Here is a 7,825-nt window from a genome sequence, read left to right as displayed (position 1 = left end):
GTTTAACTATTGTTCTACTTTTGTTTGTTTTTCATCAAAAGCAATCCTTTTGAAGTGCGTACTTGTTCAAGTGAAACCACTAGAAATAAGTCGGGTGCTCTATTTTGATATATACATTGCACTAATGCTTTACACACACAAAAAAAAAGATTAGGTCTCTCCAATCTCGAAAAAATAAAATTTATTTCAAAACATATTAAGTGCATAAGTGAAGGGTGAGTTTAGGAAATGAAAATACAGATGAAGGTGGAAAGTCAAAAGATGAATGAAGGTGGAATGTAAAAAGACAAACGAAGATGGAAAGTAAAAAGACCTTTTGTGTCCATATAAGTAGGTGTTTCTCTACTCTTTTTTTTTCTAGCATTTTCCTCTCTCTCTCTCTCTCTCTCTCTCAATGTTGTATTTATCTTTCTTAGGTAATATTGTTGCAAATCTATGTGCTTCGTCATTGCTTGTCGTTACGTGCTATAGATTAATGCATCCTTTTTCTTGTTTTTGAGTGGAATCTTTGAATTAGGAGCACCTTTTAATTTTTTTGAAGTGTCATAATAATCAATATCTAATTCTCCTAAATGATTTTCTCATGTTAAACTGATCAGTTAATATGGGGAAGTGCCAGGGGAGAAAAAGCTAGAATATTGGTTAAGTTTGCTGACCGGCCACATTAGGGATCCAAAGGAGGGAAAATAGGGATCCAAAGGGGGGGCCATCTGCAAAAGACCAATGTGCAACAATGGGCTTAAAAGACCCTAAGGTTCAGCCCATTAAGACTTCCAAAATGCTAAGGTTCCAAAATTCAAAGGTTGTGTCCAAAGGTCAAACATTAGGGAAATTGAATGCTTTGTGTGTGTCTCAAAATTCTTCATGCATCCCTACATAGGAGGGGGCGAGCCTTGCAAGTAGGGGATGAGAGAGAAAATCACACACACACACAAGCTCCCTTTACACAAAGGGAATGAGGGACACATGTCAACTCCCTAGCCCAGATGCCCACAAGGTGTACTCAAATCCTATTGGATGGCCTTGGAGGTGGACCAATGAGAATTAGGCTGGACTAAATCTAGTTTAATTAATTTTAAAACACTTAATAAAAGAACCAATGGGAATTAAGCTCTCTAGAAGACTATTGGACAATCTCCCAAGGGGTCCAATGAGCATTCAACAGCCCAATGGCTTGCCTGATTCCTATTGGCCAGGTTGGCCAGGAGGCAAAGGGGTCCAATGAAAGTTTAGTTGAATTAATTAATTACCTAAAGCTCTCACAAAAGGGGAAAGGGGGACACTTGTCAGAAGGCTATCACTTATGATGCTTAATTGCCATTGGCTAAGCCTGGGAGGTCCAATAAAATGCTAGCAACAGCAATTAGCAAGGGGGGTTCACCAAGAGAGAGAAGGGGCTCATTTTTCAAAGGCATTATCACCTACACACTCACACTAGCTCATGTGTGGAGTAAGAAGACTCTCTCTCTCTCTCTCTCTCTCTCTCTCCTCAAGCTTTAATGGAAAGCTTATCACCTACTCCAAGCTTGTGAGAAGGGAGGCCTACACCAACAACTCTTGGCTTTGTGATGCAAATCCAACCAAGAGCAAAGCTTCAATGCATGCTCATCTCCTCTACCATGCTAATTACTAAGCTAATCTATGCTAATATGAGTGATTATGTGAGGAGATGTACATCTTTCTCGTAAGGATACTCCTTCTTCCTCTCAATCTACTCTCATACCCCGCTAGCTCTCACCATCTTCGAAGGTGTGTGAGGTCTTGGGTCTGAGACCGTGAGGGAATTGATGTTGTGTTTGATAAGTGTTTTGCTTAGTGCATGAGGTTTCCATCTTCATTGCACTAGCTAGTATTGAAGGAACACAAAGAATTGTATTGTAAAATGTCTCTCTTAATGGGAGAAACCATAATACAAAGCCTTTTGGAGGGGGGACTGGCTCCATGTAAATCTGGTCCTCAACTATTGCCAATAGCTTAATTTCTCTCTCTTTTGAAGTATTGTTCATGCTATCTAACTAGGTGTTATGCTTTTTGTTGCTCTCTCAACCCAAGCACTCTTGTTATTCTCATTAGGAATCTATTCTAATGAAATGCTCACTATGTTCATGCTAATTTCCGCTACACACAAGTTACTAGGCCATTAAATGTTACAAGAAGCCATTAGGAGCACCTTTTAATTTAATTTTATTGTAATGTAGCAATTGCAATCTAATTTTCATATAAAAAATATGTTTTGTAAAATCTTTTATGTTCATCTTGATAAATTATTTGCTTTAAAAAATTCCCTAATAGTATTTTACTATATCTATAAATTGTCACGACAAGGCCAACCAAGCAAAACTAGTTAATTATGATAATGTTTTAAAATATTGATGTCATGTTCTTGTTTTATTTTTCACAAAGAAGCCGCTTATTATTAAATTCCTCTCAATAGGAACCACCTTCTAATTATTGCACACAAAGGTTATAATTGGTTGGTAGCTGCAACCTTTGTAAAAATACCACTGACGTAGTATTTTATCCAGGTTGCCAACGACGTCACGAGGACGGCAGCGCAGTCGTGTGCATCCACAACGACGACACACAGTAGCAGCAAGGTCGTGCTAGAGAGAGAGAGAGAGAGAGAGAGAGAGAGAGAGAGAGAGAGAGAGAGAGAGAGAGAGAGAGAGAGAGAGAGAGAGAGAGAGAGAGAGAATGAAATGAAATGAAATGTTGTATTAACGTCTTCAAAAGGCCAGAGTGACCTATTAGACCAAACTGATACAAAAGTGGTGAATCTGTTACAATGTCTGAAAAGTGTGAAAGTGTGAAAATAAATGCGAAAAACTAAATACAGATAAACTTCTTAGGAGAATTCTAGGTGTCTGGCTAGAATGCTTCTAATCCTTTGTTGTAGTCTCCTCCGGTGAAGTGTGCTTCTACATCTCGGTCGTGGTCGTCTCGATTTCCTAAGCTCGATCGCCCTGTCAATGAGGGTGCCTTTGGTATGAATGTGGGTACTCCTTTGTGCTCGCTGCTGGCCTCTTGCTTCTCCGTCCATTCTTGCTTCTCTCGATCCGAAGAAATCTATGATCTGCCTCTGAGGTTGTAGTGCTCTTTGTCTTCTCATTAGATTATCCCTGTGCCGATGTAGTTCCAGTAGGTACAGGCCTAAGCACCTTTGATCTTGGTATTGCATGACTCTATCTAGAGGTCCAAAGCCTTCTTTAAATCGGCAATGGAAACACCCACATATCTCATAGTATACGGTGCAATGACATATGTAATGTAATTCTGTCTCCGGCTCCATTCCGCATAACTTGCAAATTCTGCTCTCAGGTGGGATTCCCCTAAATCTTCCAAATTCAATTTTCAGCTGGTGTGAGGATGTATGAATTTGACCAATAGCACATCTCAACATGAGACAGGTGGGTATCCATATAGCTCGGGCGAATGACAAGACCATCTTCGGATAGCTGTAGGAAGTTTTCTTTGTAGTCGGCCATCTTCGTGCCCAATTCTTGTGTAGGGTCTACCCATGTCCTCTTGGTGTCCAACTATATAAAATCCTGGCGGATGATTTTATTAATCTCCGTTCGTGTGATGGCCAGTGATGGAGCCTCAAAAACCACAAGGACGGTTGCACATACCAGCATGATGTATCTCCTTTCATTGCTAATTGTCGAGAGGATTCGAGGGCCAATCTAGTATATCAGCAATTATTTGTATCCCACAAACCATGTATAAAGGACACTGATATGGTAAGAGCTTCAATTTCTATCGGAGGGGCAGCTAGTTCCGCTCGAGTAATCGCGTGTGGTATGGAGGCCTTGGCTCTAATCATTCAGGAAATCATAGATACCAAAGGTCTCTCCGTTGACTTCCAATTATCCTGATCCACAGATGGTCCCCAAATATGAACCCCATAAAGCATAGCCGAAGCCACCACAGTATCAAAGAGCCAAAGTTTTGTTCGTGGTTCCTGAAACTGCACTTGTGAACACATCCTCTCCAACCCTCCCAAGGCCGCAGAGGCTCTGGACAATCTAGCATCTGCTGCTTTCTTAAGAGTAAACTTCGGTCCTGTAAATACCACACCAAGGTATGTGTATGCATCTGTGTACTCTACTATATCCTGGCCATATGCAAATGTAGGTGCCAATCTCCTAACCTACTGCAGTGTGGTGTTAAACACCATAACTTTGGTTTTACCCAAGTTTATCGACAGTCCGCTGTCTTCCGCGAATTTATGTAATGCATCTAATTGCCTCTGCATTCCATCTAGTGATTCTGCTATCAATACAATATCATCTGCATACAACAACAAAGGGATCCATGACCCTGCAAGTTGAGCACCTCTGTCACCCTCTCTATCAATGTAATCTGATACCTCATCTATATACATACCAAATAAAGTAGGGGACAATGGGCATCCCTGCTTTACTCCAACAGTGGAATGAACAATGTCGGAATCCCCTTCTGGAGTACATACATAACCAATTTTCTGACCCGTATAAGGCCATGATCCCCCAGATAACCTCTTTGGGGACCCCTAAGTCTTGCATTTTGCGCATCAATCTGGCCCTTGGTACTGTATCAAAAGCTTTCCGAAAATCCACAAAGCAACAATACATCCTCCTCCCGCTTGCTCTTCCTTCCTCAATAATGGATCTGAGCGTAAGAATATGATCCAAAGTGGAATAACCCCTCCTGAATCCAGCTTGTCCTGTTGCCCTTATGCCCTCATTCTCTGCCCATCTACTCAATTTTTGTTCCAGAATGGATGCGTATAGTCGGGTCAATGTGTGACCCACCATAATGGTACGGTAGTTCCTGGGTATCATAGGATCCCCTCACTTGAAAATAGGTACGATAGTAGATAATTTCCAAGATTCAGGTAATCCTTCACACATGACCCGATTAAATAGACGAGCAAGGACTTCTGAAAGTAGATCCCTTGCATGGATCAGATGTTCTGCTACTAAACCCTCATGATCATATGCTCTTCTTGTCTTCATCTTATCAATGGCTTTTTCCACCATTTTCGTAGTAAAGAAAGTACTAGTAGCAGGGCATGGCTCTAGCGGACCTGGTAATGGAGGCTGTCCAGATACCGTATATAATGATGTTACATATTGACCCCAAATCTCAGGAGAAGTAATTGTCGGAGGCGATGAGTGCTCGTGAAATAAACGCCATGCCTCATGTGAGTCCGGACTCAAGAAGAGCTAATATAAATCCTTCTCTAGTTTGGCTAAAAATGCCCTTTTCTTGCGACGTACTATACGCCGAAGAGCACTCCGAGACTGCTTATATGTGATGATCCCAAGTGTAAGCTCTTTCTGGACCTGGGTTCTCATCTCTTTGCATTCCTCGTCGTACCAACTGTTTTGAGGCATGTTCCCAGATCCTCTCTTCTGATCAAGCTGAGTATGTGGGTATGCCTCTTGTGTTGCTCCATGTAGTATTTCTGTTAGCTGAGAAGTAATCTCTACAGTATATACTGGCTCAGCTGCCCAAATCCTATTATAGATCTTTTCCACATAGACTGAGTCATTCTCTGGCGTGAAAGTATATCTTGTGTGTGTCTTCTTCCTTTGTACTTGAGAGGCATTGTATTGGAAGGAGATTGATAAGGTCAAGAGACATGATCCACTGCAATCCCAACCGGTCTGGGTCCCACCTTAAAGTCCTCGATACTAGAAATAAAGCTTGGTGAAGTCATGACATAATCCACCGTACTGGCCCCATGCCTGTGCGGGAAGCATGTGAATCCCCCAGATAAAGGGAAATTCTCTAGACCATTAAGTATGGCCAAACCATGTGTAGTTGCCATCTCCACGAGATGTCTCTCATATTCAGTGTGTTCTTTATCCTGTGAGTTTCTAGTAAGCCCCTCTTGTGATAAATCCACTTCTCTGAGCATTTCCTCGGAAGTATCATAGAATACTGCTTGAGAGTTGGCCGTTCTGGCATTAAAGTCTCCTAAGAGAACGATGTCTCCATCTCTAGAGAACTCCCATATGTCATTATTCAATATGGAGAAAGGGGACTGTCCTTTAGGTGAGGAGTAGACTGATGTGCTTGGAGGGAAGTAGCATATAGCGATATATAGAAATCTACATGTCTCGGCTCTCATTCTCACCCACATATACCTTGCTTGTTCATCTTTCCTGATAACCTGTAGTAGTGGTTTGAGCTCCTCTTTAAATAAGATTGCTACTCCTCCTGAACCCCAGCTACCTCGTAGAGATCTCTTGTCTGGTCGACCAGCTGTTTCCCATAAATACCCCTTCACATGTGGCATAAGCTGTCCCGGTATCTGGTGTCTCTGAGTAGAAAACTATGTCTCTGTCCCTAAAGCTGTCTTCAAAGGCACCTACATCTAGCCTATATGATCCATTACAATTCCACACCGCTATCCGGAGCGTCGCCCCATAGGTCTTGCACCGTCATGATGAGTGCTTTTCCAGAACCACTACTTTCCCTCCTCTATAAAAGTGCGATTTTCCCCTTTTCTCTTGCTGCCCTGATCTCTGGCATCAACTCTTGCATGTGTGCCACTTGTGCCAATGTAAGGCCATCTCCTAGGAAAATACCGGTTTTCTTAAGAGTTGGCCTCTTCTTTAGAAATTCTTTCCTTATTTTTGTATTCGGGAAGCGGAGAATAAGTGCCCTATCCTTTAGGTTTCCCTTCTCGTCGATTCCTTTCTTGCCCACTCTCCATGCACTTGTGTGAGTAGGCTCTGTGATGCCCATGCGTTGTAGTAGTTCCCTCACTTCTTCATCTACATTCTCTTTGTCTTTGACTCCTGTGACCCGCACATGCAGAGCCCGATTCTTCCTTTTCTGCTCTTCCTCAATGGTCATATTAATAATGGTGGAGGTAGGTGTGGTCTCAGGCATCTGGGCCTTCCCTTTCTTCGCATCCTCAATCCATTTCTCTGCTTCATCAACCTTTTCTTGTGTCTTAACAAGACGTTCCGCCCATGAAGATGCCGTTTTCGATTTTTGTTCATCTCCTTCCCGTAGAGCTTTCATGTGATCCTTCATGTCCTCGAGCTCCTTCAACACCGAAGGTTGGTCGTCTCCCTTCTCCTTCGTTGCAGATTTGCAAGCCGCAAGTTCTCCTTTTAGCTCCTCGATTATTGCATCTTTTTCCCCCATGTGCTTTTCCATATTTGTTCTCCATGCTTCAAAACTTGCTACTGTCTCAACGAGTTTCTTTTGCATAACACATTCTGTTACATTTAATTCGACCTTGATTAGGTTTCGTAATTCTGTTTTCACGATCTGAATTTCCTCATTCTGTACCCCCCGGATCCCTCTCCTTAGTTCTCTCATCATGTCTCCATACATGGAGTTCCTGTAGCTCTCAGCGTTTGCGTGCATTTCCTTCCTGATGTCATCCCTCATATAGTTTAGCTCTGATTTGAGCATCACCTGGACCTTCTCCATCAGTAGCTCATCATGTATCCTGGAGGTTTTCCCAACTCGCAATGATCCTGGTGATAGTACATTATCTCTATTTCTTCGTTTGAAAGTGGCCGTTGTTTTTTTTTGGGTGGTGTAGCTATCTACACCCAGCCCTTCCCCTTCGGTAGGCGGATCCATCAAACCCGGACCACAAATGTGGGGTAGGGTGCTAGGCTACTAGGGTGAGCGGCTGAGAATACGGCAAACTTAACCAGTTTACCTTAAGGCTTAAAGGCTTAAAATATCTTTAAACTTGAACGTAAAGAGAATGGTATTAAGGCTTAAATTCTCTTTAAACTTAAAGTTTACCTTAAGGCTTAAAATAAAATTAAACTTGAACGTAGGCTTCCTAGGCGTAGAAGGACTGCTT

The sequence above is a fragment of the Adiantum capillus-veneris genome, chromosome 9, assembly GCF_014529385.1.
Source record: "Adiantum capillus-veneris isolate H3 chromosome 9, ASM1452938v2, whole genome shotgun sequence".
Taxonomy (NCBI): domain Eukaryota; kingdom Viridiplantae; phylum Streptophyta; class Polypodiopsida; order Polypodiales; family Pteridaceae; genus Adiantum; species Adiantum capillus-veneris.
Note: the sequence above shows the minus strand (reverse complement) of the source record.